General features: G+C 36.5%; 1 protein-coding gene across 3 annotated transcripts in view; it reads right to left on the bottom strand.

Annotated features, from left to right (window-relative positions):
• Positions 1-14,863, bottom strand: part of FMN1 (formin 1) — a 195,357-nt gene extending 180,494 nt beyond the window's left edge. The window contains exons 1-2 of one of the 3 annotated variants that reach the window (XM_009689950.2): positions 14,760-14,863; positions 11,931-12,027 (exon numbers count right to left, since the gene is read on the bottom strand). The gene's annotated coding sequence lies outside the window, so the exon portion shown is untranslated. The remainder of the gene's footprint in view (positions 1-11,930; positions 12,028-14,759) is intronic. The other 2 variants (XM_009689953.2, XM_009689952.2) reach the window with 2 other exon arrangements.
• Positions 14,864-16,291: the final 1,428 nt, after the last annotated feature.

Raw genomic sequence — 16,291 nt, 5'->3', positions numbered from 1 at the left:
AAGGTCACAATATGTTCACTAAACCACCTGTTTCAAAAAGGATTTACTTTTCAATGCTGCAATCTATTGCCCCTTCTGTGCCAAAAGTTAACTTGCTGCTGAACATTTAGACGAAGGAACCTTAAAAGCACATACGTTACCTTTTTATTCAGGCCAATCGGCAGCGTAACTCTGGCACTATCACTGTATAACGAGCTCTCCCTTCTTTATTTCATAAGAAAACATTTTAAAAAATCAAGAAGGCTGAAAATTTTGTCCTCATATGTATCTATGGAGCTAGCCTGGCATCAAGATTTGCAAGGAGGAAAAGTGGTTCTATTTATTTGGTTAACATATTTAAAGCAAAAGTAAGACTTGTCAGATAAGGTAGCATATAATTTATTTTAATCCAAAGGGCAATAGAGTAATTGTATTATTACAGGTGGATTTGTTGATCTTAGTTATTTCCTTTTCTCTCCATCACATTACAGCATCTTAATACAGATGTGGATATATTTGCATTCTTTTATGCAGCATTATAGAAGTTGGTTTACTCCTTCTGAGCACTAAGTTGGCTTTTTATCCAGAAGGAACTCTGACAGCACAGTTGAAGTGGAGAAGTCTGCAGCTGCTAGGAAATGCATAAATATTAGGGAAAGAGCTAAAGCTCAGCAGCAAATCCAGCAGGACTCAAAGTGGGAGAGCCCTGCTCCAAGGCTTCTTTTTGTTGTAAGGAGCAGGAATTTCAGTTTTCAGCTTTCAATACGTAAGTTCAGAAGTTTCTGTCACCTCAAAATAGCTGAACTTAGTCTTAGGTAACAACAATTACATCAAGCTGTTATATTATCGTGTTACACATTTCATTTTTATATTTTTTTCAATATTAAAATACTGTATCAGTTTTGTAGTATGCAGGGAATCAGATACTGAATGATACCAGTGACCTCAACATAAATAATTACTGAATCCTAGGTCTGAGAAGCAAGCTGCATTTACCTAAAACATGCTATCCTACCAGCAAGTGGTCATTTTTTGCAGTGATTTTGTTGTTCTAAGTTTTGTTAAAGCATTGTATCTATCTATAATATTCTTTAAATAATTTCAAGCCTTCCATTTACTTCAAGTGGGATCACTCTTCATGCCAGCCAGACTTTAACGTGATGCTCAGTTCTGCAAAGACCATGCATAATCCTTGAAGGGAGAGGAGACAGCATAAGAGAGAGCCTAACAGTAAGAACAATCTTCCATCACAGCCACATCTTTATATTGTTCACCAGCAGCCCATAGTTACATGGCATGATTAAGGTCTGGTGCAGAAAGAGGAAGGGGTAAGAAAGGTACAAAGCCTCGAATCAGTACTGCTGTGGAAGACTGTCTTGCAGTTTCAGTCATTCAGCAAGTCCTGAGAAACTTCTGCTCTACTGGTTCTTGTGGCATCCTTGTTTTTTCTTGCATCCATTTCCTGAGTTTGGACTTTGAAATTATAACTAAGCTGACACAGCTGAGTAAAAAAAGGGCAGTCTTACTTCCATTCCTTGTCCCCAGCCATGCATTCCTGCTGCTTCTCTGGTATTGAACAGAGTGATCATGCAGCCACAGTGTTTGTCACTGACAGAGCAGCCAAGAGTGATTCACATACAGAAATAACAACCATGAAAGAACACTTCCATCACAGCAGCCATCTTCAGCCTACTCATCCTTCAACTGTAAAAAGCCAAGCGGTACGGAACACCCCTTACGGTAGCAGTTTGCCATTATATCAGCTTGGCCATAGCACAAAATTGTACCTTGAGTCAAAACACAAAGAGGTTTCAAGATAAGTAGGATATACGTAAGTGCATCATCTTCATATTTACAAAATTTCTAAAATTTTATAACATATATAGCTTGGATATCTGCCAGAATTGCATCATCAAAGAATCTACTGTCAGAGGAAAAAGTGATTAGCATTATTTCTCGGAGGACCTCTCTATTAAGTGGACACTTCTCAGCCAAGTGCTTGCAAGCTCTAATGTGTTTAACCTGAGTCCTCAGAAAAAAGGGGCAATGTGTATTAAATTATGCCCACTATGTGTTTATCACTAGCCAAAAAAATGGCAACTACAGGCTATTCTTTTTCAAATACTGTCAGGGCTGCACAGACAGTAATTTGATCTGTTGTTATTAAACTGTTATTAAAATTACAGCTAGTGTTCAAATTTGCTATTTAACAGGTGCTCTTAAAAAGCCAGATTTCCACCGCTTCAGTTTCTTCTCTCTGGCAGTATACATCACCTTTGCTCAGCATGATGAGTGGCCTTCCTCCTTTCCCTGATGTTTAAGTAAGCACGAACTGGAACTCCTTACTTTCCAGGCCCTCCCCAATATCTGATTTTTATTAAGTGACAATCTATTCCCGAGTATGCTATTACTATTCTTCAGTGTTGTGTTACACACCAAATTAATTAATTAATACACCAAAATATAAAAAAAATGGTAAAAGGATAGAGAAAGCAAGGACAGAAGGATACAAGTCACAGGCTGAAAGTGCAATAGTAGTATTTGTTTACTTTTAACAGTGATATATGTTTACTGAGCACCCACTTGTTTGACAGAGAGAAACTCCTCCTGAGTATAATATTCTTCTCTAAAACACATACTTCTCTGAAATTCTTTGAAGTTATCGTTTGAATTATTGACAAATGTTAGTATTAGAAATATCAAAAGTGATTATCTCTTTGTGAAGATGGTATGTTAAGCTCTTAGACATAAATAAAAATTCTCTAACAACAAGAGCATTTGCACTACAAGCCTATATTCTATCTACTGGAATGTGATGAAGTTTTCAAAATTACAGTACTTAATTACTTGTGTAATAGTTTAACTATACTGTATCCTGTTAGCAACAGTAGCTTAAAATATCTTTCTTCATGATTTCACAAGCACTGACCTATGTTAGCAAAGAGTTGTTAAGGAATGAAAAACACAAGAGTCTATGCCAGACATCAGAATCACGTTATTAAATTTAAAATCCCATGCAATGGCACAAGTGAAGTAGTCAAGCATATTAAAGAGTCTTGCCAACGAATTATTGCAACTCATGCAAGGATAACACAGAAGATAACGTTGAAAGTCATCAAGCTAATCCACAATGTAGAGCTTTGTATACCAAAGAACAATGTTTAAACAAAAATGAAAAATAAATAAAAAAATGAAATGGAAATCACCAGGATCACATGTTAAAATGCCTCAGATCTTAGTAAAATCTCTCTTAGTTACATCATTCTATCCAAATTAATCTAGCACAGGATTGAGTCCATAAAACCGGTAGTCTGAAATTCAGCTCCCTGAATACAATATCTTTGTAATCTGAAGAAAAGGACTTCTAAAACTCTTGAAATTTAAAACTGCCACTTAACAAAGACAATCTACACATTGCTGTACAGTCAATTAAAATTGTTCTAACAACTTTCTGGATGGCCTGCATTAATATGATGAAAACTTAGTACCTCATTAGAAGCAAATATATTACCAGGAGCCAAACTTGCCTGTTCTTGTTCCCAGTCTTTTACAGAACATTGTCTCATTTGAACTAGCTGTAAATTAGCTTAAAAAAAAAAAATCAAGATTTGCTATTACATGTTACCTTTTCGCTGCATGGAAGATGGAAAAAAACCCACAATGACAATAATTCTGATATTTGACTAGTCAAGTTGAGAAACAAGCATAAAGGGAACGCATTACCCACACAACCTGCTCTCAGAAATTGTTTTAAAAAATCTAGGCCAAAAAACCCAAATTATATTAAAATTATTGATTTCACTAATAGTTTAAAGTAGTTCTGAAGTGATAAAAATATTTTTTCCACATGCAATAGTAACTAATTATGTCAGTCTGTAGTTTCAAAATTATTTAAATGTTTGGTTTAAAACAGTGGTGTTCTTCACTATAAGCATCACAATTGTTGATAAATATTTTCAGTTATGCTGCTATCAAGAAAGATCCCTTATTCATATTTTTGCTTCTATGATTTGAGCCAAGCAGCCTCCAATGTAATTTATCTAAGTTGAATGCCAGGCATAAACAATGGTCTCTCTACTACAACCATGTGAAAATAAGAATGGGAATCTCTTCTGCTCTGAAATAGAATTGTCATGCTATGTCTTCAGTCTGCTAGCAGATTTATGATACAATTTCAATATTATTTCTTCAACACAACTACAGGAATCTCTGCATTCAACATTATGTCTAAAGCGTTGGAATGAGTAACAATAGTTCATGAGCAAAGCAGTATGTGCAGTAGCTCTAGGGGAACATCAACTAATTGCATTGATCTGCACTAACTTGTGAGACCTTCCCCTCCCAGCATCACACGGTGGGAGAAGGCTACATAAATCTTTCAACTAAGGGACAGAGAATTAAAAAAAAAGAAGTAATTGTAGAAGCACAAAAATTCAAAAGGATATTTTAAAAGGGTAATAAATATCATAAGGATATCTTTAAAAATCTGCGTTGTAACAGATTTCAAAAACGAGATGCATAACTTCAGTGATATCCTTGAAACAGAGCATTCCTGCTCACTGCATTTTTAAATAATGGTTACTTATACTGCAGCTTAGATCTCCATAATATTCCTTCAGTTAAAAATACTGACATGCCCCTGTGTTAGTAGCTTTCATTTTACAGTAGATGCATGATACTAGAAAAGAAAAAAGGTTTCCAACAGTATACTTCCTGTAAAAAATACTTCTCCTGATATATTTTGTTGTAGTCCCTATTTAAAATCAATTTTCTGTGATTAGCTAAAAGAATATTTTAAAAATATGCTCCTTAAAATGCATCTTTTAATGCTAAATCTTTTCCTATGTGCTTTTGGGTCTGAAAGACAGAATGACAGAAAGAGAATAGAAAATGAAAGGAACATAGACAGGAAAATGAGGCGGGAAGGAGATCTGAAAATGGTCAGCACAGTTAGGAAAAGACAACACCCCTCCAATCTTCAAATGCCAGAATCTGATCAAAGGTTTCTGCAGATACAATGTGTTTGAAGTCTCTCTTCTCAAATACAAAACTTTGATTGGCCAAATCCCTATCCTTGTTTCCAGTCCCTGGAAGCAAATCAATCTTCCATCTAAACAAGGTAAGATATTTTCCTGTAAGTGCTGCTCTACTATGCCCATCTTTCTGCAATTTAAAAAATTTCCAGGGGATCCTCAAACCAGAAAGTAATTTTAAAGAACATATCTGTTATTATATCAATCTCCCTACCTATTTCTGCAAAATACTGTGCCAAATAATTCTTCATCTCTCCTCTAATAGATAAAAAAATGAGCCAATATAGCTTTAAGAGACTAACATTTCTGTTAGTCCTATACAGGCCCAACATGAAAAATATTTTTTCTTCTGGTTTAGCCTTGATTGTAGGTCAGAAGGATAAATTTTAATATTTTGTAAGGAACTTTCCCATTGGTTGAGATTAAAAGGTAAGCAAATACAAGCCTTTCTTTCAGGTCCATAGGAAATTAAATTAGGCAGAATCTTTTGATGCACAAAGCATTCATAAGCTCCAGCTAATTAGGTGAACCAATGGTGCTCTCATCACAATAACAGAAACTCCAGATTATCTGGCATTCCTGATGTATTAGAGCCAAGTATATCTTCCAAGGTGTACTAAAATGGCCACTAGCATGGCACAGGTGGACCAGGTAGCTTATATTTCTAGTGCTTGAAATGACAGAACTTAATCCATAAAGAAGTAAACTATCCTCTTAACCATGCACTTAAATCACGTTAATGGTTTCTTATTCATTCCCAAAGTACAACATCAACATATGCCAAGAGATGGGATTTAAACATTCTAGCATGCATATATATATATAGGTAACATTCTGTAGGCAATCAGTAGTATACTTAACAAGGTATGCTGACCAGCAGACCAGCAATCAACTAAAAATAACAAAAGACACAAAATATACACTAAAAATAAGTATAAAAATCAAAATACTGTTTGGAAACTGCCAATCAATATTTTAAAATCATTTCATTCTATCTGAAATAGCAGCAATTTTATTTTGTTTAACTTTTTTTCATTTTTTTAAATCCACAAACCCAGCAGATTGCTTTCATGTCTATTCCATGTGGAAGTAATAGAATTTTACGTTAGTAAGGAGAAATACTTTCTCTATTTAGATAGATGGCTAGACCAGGACATTGAAACTCACAGAGTCACAAAATGGTTGAGGCTGGAAGGGACCATTAAAGGTCTGGTTCAACCCCACTGCTCAAGCAAGGCCACATATAGCAGGTTGCCCAGGACCCTGTCCAGACAGCTGTTAAATTCTCCGGGGAAGGAGACTCCACAACCTCTCTGGGCAACCTGTTCCAGCGCTCAATCACCCTCACAATAAGAACATTTTTCCTTCTATTCAGATGTAACTTTCTGTGTTTCAGTTTGTCAAACGTTCATAAATAGCTTTTCCAGAAGGAGCATACCTCTCTGTCAACTCTAGTTTTGAACATGGAATGCAAGGAAGAAAGTAGTTGCAGGGATTCAAAGAAGACAGAATGATTCCTCTGTGAAAGAGTGGAATTGTGTATGAATTGATTCCTGGAGAAGACAGCAGTATTACTATTATGGAAACTGAAAAGGAAGTGCACTGAGAGTATGGAAAGATGCTAATGGAAACCCTGACAGCAAATAATATGAACTCTCCTTTAGTGTGTGTCCTCTGCCCACAGTACTTCCTGAATAGAACCCCAAACAATTTGGAAATGAGAAAAATAACTTGCATAATTAGACTTTAAAAAAAAAACCCACTTTATCTATGCTAGTAAATTTTTGGCAATTTCAGTTACAGAAAGTGACAAGACCCTAGTTGAGCTGAGTCAGTTAGACTGACATGAAAATTCTCATCCTGCTGTAGTATCATTCAATTTAGCAAAGCAGTATAGTGCTTTCAGACACGTGTTAGCAAGTTAAAAAAAAAAAAAAAGACAACACACAACATATCGTCATTACTACTAACACTTTTTTGCAGAGTTCGGCCACACCATAGGAACTATTTGTCCAAAGTCTGTTTGAGAAAGGTGATTAATTTGTTTGAGAAAGGTGATTAATTTGCAACAAGTTACCAGAGGAGATGTCCACCACAAACTCACCCATCCTACCGCTTAAAGAGGTTGTTAATAAAAATTCTGTGTTGGGTATTCTAATTGTGATAAATCTTTAATGTAATAAATGGTAAACCAGTAGACATTAAAGGAAAGAAAGAATGAAGGCAGTCTGTGCACCTGTCCCTAACAAATCACTCCTAACACAGTAGCAGTCTGCTTGAAGCAGAATGTTTCCAGAGATACAGTGTTTAAACAAACAAATAAAACCCCTCTGCACTTCACTCAGGTTTTTACATTCTCCATTTTGCTCCTAGGAACTTAGCAGGGAAAGAATCAAGAGAACAGATGAGTCAAGCACCTTGCTTCCAGTTTTTTGCATTACAACAGAGCTTTTGGACTGCTAAAGATACAAATTGCTAGGAAGGAACCACTAAGAACATTGCATTCCAGGTAAAAGATACGTTCAGCATATTCGATTCGCAGCAAAATGCCAATCCAAGCTTCACAGCCTTAGAAATAAGGGAGGTTTCTCTAAATGATGGCAATAAAATGGCCTACAAAATTAAAGATACTAAATTGGTTTAATACATTATAACACAATCAAAACCACCTTCTTCATTTTTGCCCCACTCCTCCAGCCTTGTTTGCAAAAACAACCGCACTCTCTTTTTAGTGAAATTTTCCTTAGGAAAAACATTTCAGGATGAAATACTTGGCATGGAAAATTGCAGCTAAATTAAAGTATCACAAAGCTATAACTGAAAAGAGAGTCTTAAAATGAAAAACGTCTGAACAGCTACAATTAGATGGTAGTAATCAATCTTGCTGTATTTTATACTGAATATCAGAAAAAGAAGTTTTCTTTACACATAGACAAAGCAGGAAGAATATATATGCCTGATATATGAAACAACAACTAGACTTTATTTCAAGCACCAACACTGACCGTTAGATCTTCTCTCCTTAATGATACACCTCCAGCTAACAGATATTACAGTACTTCAGAAAGTGAGGCTGCCACCCTGGCCAAGCTCTAGCATTCCAATCTAGTAACAATAGTTCATTTCCACCTTCATTAACAAAGAGTAAAGTCATCCTTACAGTAGTCCTGGCCATATTTTCTTTTTTCCTTATCACATAAGGAAATTCAGAAGGGCTAAAGTACCAGATACAATATTATCTTGGGAACTTCACTATGCCTTCACCATATCTAGCAGGCATGCATGCAAACTATTACATTTCAAAGGGAATTAAAAATATATTTAACAACAAACAAAAAATAACCTAAAATCGCCTTGCTGATAAGAAAAGAGTATTTTTCCAAATTTGGAAATTAAAATTAATATTGTGATTATTTCATCTATTTTAAAATAAATACAGGGTTTATTTCTCAGCAACAGTATTAAATGGATGTTCTGTGCTCTATTAATTATGCATTAATGTAATAGATACACCTTATTCAAAGAAATAACCCTCTCCTACAATTTTCTGTGCCTAAGATGAAATAATATAGAGACTTACAATTTAAAACCATTCCTGGATATGTGTACAGGAGGATGTGGATAACATTCAGCTGAACTCCTGAAGTGATGTAAAAACTAATTACAGGCAAGAGGAAACATCTTTTGCCTGAGGATATAGAGGTCTTAAAGAAAAGCTGTACTAGTTGCTAGTCGGCTGATTTTCAAGTAATAAACAAGATAAAAGCCATATTAGAGCAAAACAGCTTGCACAGACCTCTAGTCACATCTTTAAAATGTAATCCTTTCATAGCTCAGCAGAAAACTACAATATTATCAGCAGAAGTAAAATGAAAAGATGACATTAATAGCAAACAAACTAATAAAAAAATGGTAAGATCTTATGTGTATGTTTTAGTTTTGGGTCACAAACTGCACACATGACCTTTTTTTCCATATACTAGTTTTAACCCAGATAAATAATCCTGCATAGAATAAAACATTTTCGTTTAATACTTTATCTTTGTGTAAGTTTTACAGGATACACAGCAGTTTATTTCCACTTCATGCAGCATGTACAGCGTATCTCCACAGAAAAACAACATGACATTTTTTCAACAGGAAAATTGTCTGCCTGTTAAATTAAACTAAGCTTTTCTAGTTTACATTTTCCAGACTGTGAACTCTACAGGCAAGAGCTGTATCTTCTCCTGTTTTTTATAAAAAGCTTGACTTTACAAATATTTAATATCAATTAGAATATCTTTTTCAGGTATGGAGTGAAGAAGTAACAAATGCTAAATAATTTTCCAATTCTGGAAAATATCTTTTAAAATAGAATACTGAATAATGTTTGTAAGCATTTTCCCTAAAATGATAAACATGTAAGTGTCAAACATTAAAATTTTATCACTATTATTTCATTTTTACCTGCTTTTAGTTTTAGGTCCTAGATATACTCTGGAAAGCACCTCATGATACTGCTTTGGAGGAAATAAGTAAGTATATTTTGCTGTATGCATATCAGGTAAAGGAACTGAGTTGCCGTAGCTGTAGCTCACTAGAGTTTGCATTGTGTATCATTTTTAGTTTTGCTAAATCAAAATATTAGGTTTTTATTTGCTTAATTATTGTGTGTCCATGTTTGTTAGTTTCATGGTGGTATTTAAAACAAGCATTAAGTGTGCTGCCCTTCCAGTCAAAGAGCTTTCCCCAGACACCGCTTCCAGAGACACTTCTGGCATACCCATATACTCTGAAGACAGGGATAAGAACTTTAAACCCAATATGGTGCTTAAGAAAAGCCCAGGAGAAGAAAACTAAAAGGCTATGTTACGGGAAATCTTTGAACTATTTGATGAGCAATGAGAATAATTCGGGCTGCAAGAGTTTAGATCAACCAGAAAAGGAGATGTAGATGCCAAGGACACTTCAGTAGTGAAGACAGAAGGGAAATGGAATTCACATGAATAATAATAAAAAAAGAACAAATCCAACAACAACATTTTTGATTTTAGGAACACCGCTCCACCCTCACCTTCCCCCACCATGCCAGCAAGCTTTGAATACATCTTTCTACATCTTCAAAGATGCTGTCCCGCATTAAGTTCTTGGGTTCACGAAAAAAATCCTGAAACATGTATTTCACAAGTGACAAACCTATTCTTAACTATGCATATTTTAAAATATTTTATAAACGTATGCAAACTTTGAGAATAGACTCAGAAAGCTTTTCAACCCTTTCCCCTCCCCAAACGTTAGTGATCTTAGAATTGCTTTACTCTGAAAGAACTTAGAGTACCTGAATTACAAAACCTTCAAAAATGGTATTAATAGTTCAAATTTTGAAAACCTGGGCTGTACTGGGATGAAATGGTGTATGACTTGCGATAATTATATTAACACTTCAGGGATGGAAGCGTTAAAATAAAGCAGTATGGTTATATCTATTCTGTTCAGTGGAACTTTTTCCTAGCAATATTTCATAGATTTCATAGGTAAATGTTTTTGACATATGACTACAATTAAAATGTTTTAAATTTGATTGTTCTCCATTTGAGAGGATGGATTGCAGATTTTCAAAAGGCCTGTTATACAAATAAATGTATGCAGTATTGGCTTTTATATATTCAACATTTAGTCCAATGTGTCTGTCCTATTTTAAGTACAGATGAATTAACATCAAAAAAATTAAATATCTTTAAAATGGTTTAGGTTAATTGCTCATATGTCACCGTTCTCTTGGTCTGTGTGCTAACAGAGAAGACAGTTCACATGGAAATTTTATTAAATTCAGCAACTTTGTCTATAGAGAAATGCACCTCTACAAATAATATTAATTTTTAAAATACTTAGAAAACTCAGATTATTTTAAGATTAAGCAAGCTGCATAGATGCCCTAATGGGGATCAAACTGCCTTCAATGGGAACAAGACAGCCTTCATGGCAAAAGAGCGAAAATATCAAAACAGAAGTTTTCAGTGTAATGAGTTTAAAAATACAGCAGGATAAGAAGAATAGCTTTAAGAAAAAAGATTAGCCTAGATCTTGAGGCAATAAGTATAAATTTTACTTTAAGATTTCAGTAGTACCATTTCAAACCACTTAGAAGACCTAATGACTCCAAGTGGAGGACAGAAGTACTTCAATGTTAAGAATATACTGGTCTTACGTAATTTTCTGAGGGCCCAATTCAACAAAATATATGTGGTCTTCTGGAGATACTAAGCCCTCACTTGTGGCCACATAGAACTAGTTTTAAATCAAGCTAAATGTTCAAGCTGATGATTAGAAGTTCAATTTTCCATAGAAAGTGTAGAAATAGTATCTGCATGATTAGAAAACATAGTTATTTGGATAAGAATTCATGCAGCACATTTTGTGCATTTTGTATGCTTTCTTCCCCTCTTCTCAGACAGGAGAAGCTCTGAGACTCACTATACATCTCATATCTCTGCTCTGGCAACATTTATGGGGGAGCAAAGCCACAAGGATTAATATGAAAAGAGGTTGTGAAGTTGCATAAAGCTTGAAATGATCATGGCAGAAGGAAAAGGAAAAAAAAAAACCCTATGTAATACATAGCAGCTTCCATGCTACAGCTCTAGATTCTACAGGCTCTACTATCCCAGAGAAATGTTAAGCTAAATGGATTTTTAGGCATATAGTCAGACCAAAAGTCAGCAATTACTAGCACTGACTTCTAGTGCTTGGTCATTAAAACAATAGCATAGTCTTTGCATCTACTGTCCCCAGATACGTGCAAATAAATATGGACAGCCACAACCAGCAAAGAAAACAGTGAGAAATGATTATTCAAAATAAAAAAAAAGAGGGGTTGGGTACAAAGGAATAGCACGTAAATATATAAAACATGCTGAAAAAATAGAAGTGACTTACAGACAGTTAGAGTTCAGATTCCAGTGAGTTGTAGCTATGGGATTACTCCATGATGGAGAGTTTCCTACTTTTTGGAGCTCTTCATGATAACTAAAAGCTAAAGGAATATACACTCAGAATATGTAATTAACTAATGTATAATTGACTATATATTTAAAAAAGCCAAAAAGATCAAAGCTAGAAGAAGAATTCATGCCAAAATAGCTAAAGCACAATTAAAAGTTGACAAACATTTTTGAGATGCTAAGAAGATTGGGTGGAGAAAGGGAGGCAAATACTTTTTGAAAACAGCAGCACAGAGGCACATGGAAATTTTTCTCATTCAATCTTTAAATGATATGGTAAAATAAAAAGCAGAAAGCTGCCCCACTGTAGATCTCTATGATTGGCCTTGCTTTCTTTTTCCCACTCTTGGCCAGCAGAGCATCATCTGGGGTCATTCCAAAAGGCTGTTTTCCACTTTTGCTTCCACTTTCAGGTATTTTATGCATGTAAGTGAAAACAGGATCAAAGTCTCAGAAAGGATTACCTTATTAAATGGAATTGTAAAGAGCCAAGATTACATGTTTATTTACATAGACAAATTATGAAGAGTTCTTAAATAAAGCTGAAAAGTTATTCCCCCTTGTTTCCCAAGGAAAAAGATGGGTGGAGAGGGTAGGCTATTAGTCTTTTCCTAGTTAAAAACAAAAAACAAACCCACAAGACATAGTTCCTCAGATCTCCGATAAAATTGACCCTTTACAGTATTTTTTATATCCTGAAAAACATCAGAATGGAGTTGACATTCATTACATTCTCATTTATTTTCAAAAGTTGCCATCTCTGAGCATTCTATTTGATACTTGCCCATAGATTCCACAAAAGGAAAAGGTCTTTTCCAGTCTCCAGTTGATAAACTGTCTCAGAGTGAGATTTCCTCCAATTTATCATCTTATACTAGCAATACATTATGCTCCACTTTGAAAAATATTAAGTTTATTTTAAATTAAGTGAACAAGGATTGATAGATGGATCCACTCTGCGTAGATATGAGAAACCAAAGATAGAAGTCTGTAGTATTAATACAAATAATTTATCTACATTGAAGTCATCTCTAAGAAATTGTTTGAAAGAAAAAAATTCAAATTTTCTGGAAATACCTGTCTATGCAAGGAAGCCTCTACAGAAATAACTTACTTTTACCCATGCCTTTACTTCAATCTCATCCTAACAAATTACAAAGTATTAGAGAAACATTCACCATTTGGCCACTACTTACTACATGATTAAGTCATTCAGTTATGTTCATGTAGCTATATACTTCAAACATACATAAAAAACATAAGGGAACATGCATGTTCATGACACTTGACTTTTAATGAGATAGCTTTCACTCAAGTCAAGACTAGTTTGCATTGCAGTGTTAAAAAGATATTTCACAAGAGGGGTTGATTCCATACCAAAGTGCAGCTTTCTATCCCTAGACATTCTGTCTACAGTCATTCAAATTAAGGAAACAATGTTGTGGGTGACACTTTCTTCTACTTATTTAGTACTGTAAAAATAATTTCTTCTTCATCTCTTCCACCTTCCATTTAATCCCAAGTGGCGGAAAAACAACTGCTGCTGAAACTTCCCAAAACAAGTCAATTCACCTGCAAGCAGAGGCCAGGCTACGGGAAAGGCGAAAGCTTCAGAATGTTGTATGTAAGAGGTTTACCTAATCTTCATAGTAACATTACTTATATACTTGTAGCAGTATCTTTAAATGTTTCATTGAACATTTAAACATGTTTAAATGTTATCATTAAACCTAATGGTTTGATGGTAGCATTTGCATGGGATGTTTCTACAAGGAAAATTATCATTAAACTGTGATGAACAATTCAAAGGATGGATGGAAATAAATGCTCTAAATGACTAAAATTATAAAAGAAATCAAAACTTGTCTATTGTTTCTCAAGATTTTTTTTTTTTTTTTTTTTGTGGAGCTTCAGGAAAGTGAGGACCTATTACGATCCCTGCTACTGTTGGGAAAGTAGAGACCACACAGCAAGACTGAGGGACAGCCAGCAGAAGGACAAAGTTCCCAGACCAGTTCTCAGTCAGCTGGATCATAGTGTGATTTAACATTGCATCTGAAGGAAATAAAATGTGTTTTAGTTGCCTACATACACTGGTATCCTTCAGCAAGAGAAGGATTTCTCCAGAGCATCAGTATGGGTCCTTTTAACACTTTTCCAACATGTAAAAGGAATTTACAAATTACAGTATATTCCAATTCATGGTAACAGTTGAGCAGCCTCATTTGTAACGGTGACTTCCATAAGTCCTACAATTTTGAGTAACAGATTGTCTGAATGCTCTAGATATTAATCATGTGTTTTCCATTCATCTGCCCTCCCCAGTGCATGAAGAAATTTGCATCCATCAAATGCATGAGAGTTACAGCAATCTGCATTTTCCACTTTACCAAATCTATCCCATACTTTAGCAGAAAAAGAGCATACAGTTTTGAAAGTTATTTTGAGGTAGGAGAAATAACCCAGTAACATCTTACATTAGTAGCACTGACATGAAAGGGGGTGGGAGGGAAGCTAAGGACTTTCTTAGGACTGCAGGAGGAACTAAGAGATCCCAGCTTGCCTGTTCCCTCAGTAGCTATTTATAAATAAGCAGAGGGGGAGAGAGAGATGCTAATGAAGAGTAAATATCACCCTTCGTTGCCCCGGTTAAGTTTGTGTTTTCATTTTTCCACCCATTCAATTGCAGCCGAGGAAACCACTGCAGGGAACTGGGCAGATGGGCAGTGTAGCAGATAAAAACAAACCAAAGGGTATTTATTACCTTTGCGGGAAGCGGTGCCCTGGGTTCAGATGCTCCTGCTGCTGGTGCAGGTGCAGGGGAGAGCACAGGATGCTGAGCGGCTGCGCGGCTGCCGCTGCCCGTGCTGTTTGCGGGCGCCGCCGCCGCCGGCGCTGCCTTCGCGTCGCGGCTCATGCCCGGCGCGGGAGCCCCTCGGCGTGCGTGCGTCCCTTCGGCCCCGGGGGAGGAGGAGGAGGAGGCACGGGAGGACTGACAGGCCAAGTGACCAATCCTCAGGCGGAGCAGCTGCCCCCGCTCGGCTGCGGAACCAACCGCGCAGCAGCGGACAGTGGCCAAGAGAGGAGCGGCCGCCCCGCGGCTGAAGGCAGGCGGCAGCAGGGCGGCAGAGCCCCGGGCGCAAGCCGGCTCCTTCGCTGGCCTGCACAGGTTACAAGCGTGCAGGAAGACGTCCTTCTCACCCTGTTCCTCTCCAGAAGGGTTTCCGTGGGCTGGAGGTGTTTTCTGGCTCTGCGGAAGGACTGCCTTCTACCGTTTAGTCTTGACGCTTCATGTATCAGAAAACAGATTGTTCCAGCGAGGCTGGGGCTTCTGGGGGTGCTAACACACTGAGGCTTCAGCCTGGTTATTTTTGCCATAATCCATCAAATCTGTTCTTACCCTGGAAGAGCATCACTACCAATTGTATAGCTACTGCTTACCCTGGTAATTGCAGTATGGCTCTTACACAAACCAGTCTGAACTCCCAACTACAGCACTGGAGAATGAGGGATCCTATCCTATCTTCCTAAGCGCTGCTTGAAGCAGTAAATCGCAGCATACATTCATTTCCTAAACTAGCTCATAGAAGAGGCAATATCTAAAGCTACTTTAAGGTGCGCGATTTTATAAGGAGCAAGGAAATAACCTAGTTTATTTGGTCCAAAGATTGTTTCCTACAGGTAATCTTCCTGCTATTGCTCACTGGAAGTACTCCATTCTGACAGGCACCCTAATGGACGAGAAAGGCCTTTGTAACAGGACAATTCAGAAATAACACAATTAAGGTTAAAACACTCCTAGTGACAGACCTTCTTGGGAGAAGAAGTAGTGTTGTGATTCCCACGGGTGTTTAAGATCATCAGAAATGTTGAAACTTTGCAATGAAATATCATTTCTCACCATAACTTGCAGCCTGCTAAAAATGTCACATTTGGTTCCACCGAGCTTCAATAGCGAGTGGGATGCTTATTACATGTTTTAATTAGATCATTGTGCCAATCTTTCATAAACAAATGTAAAATTATCTAACGGAAATCATCCACTTTTACTTGAAACACTGCAGATCTTCACGTTCCTGTCATTTTAGCCTACTTCCCATTGCTGCCTATGTAAAGAAGCCAAAATGAATCCTTTTGAAATCTTAACAAATTGAATTTTCTCCTTCTTACCTGAAAATTTGTGGCCATAAACTGATTTCCTATACCAAATCACTAGCTCAAGTTGTGCAGATTGAGAGATGTGTACAGACTAGGTAATGGAAAAAACGCTGGCTGAAAGTAAGGCTTTCCCTTCTG

This window comes from Struthio camelus, chromosome 5 (genome assembly GCF_040807025.1).
Source record: "Struthio camelus isolate bStrCam1 chromosome 5, bStrCam1.hap1, whole genome shotgun sequence".
NCBI lineage: Eukaryota > Metazoa > Chordata > Aves > Struthioniformes > Struthionidae > Struthio > Struthio camelus.
The sequence above is the reverse complement of the archived record's forward strand: the minus strand, read 5'-3'. Positions and strand labels throughout refer to the sequence as shown.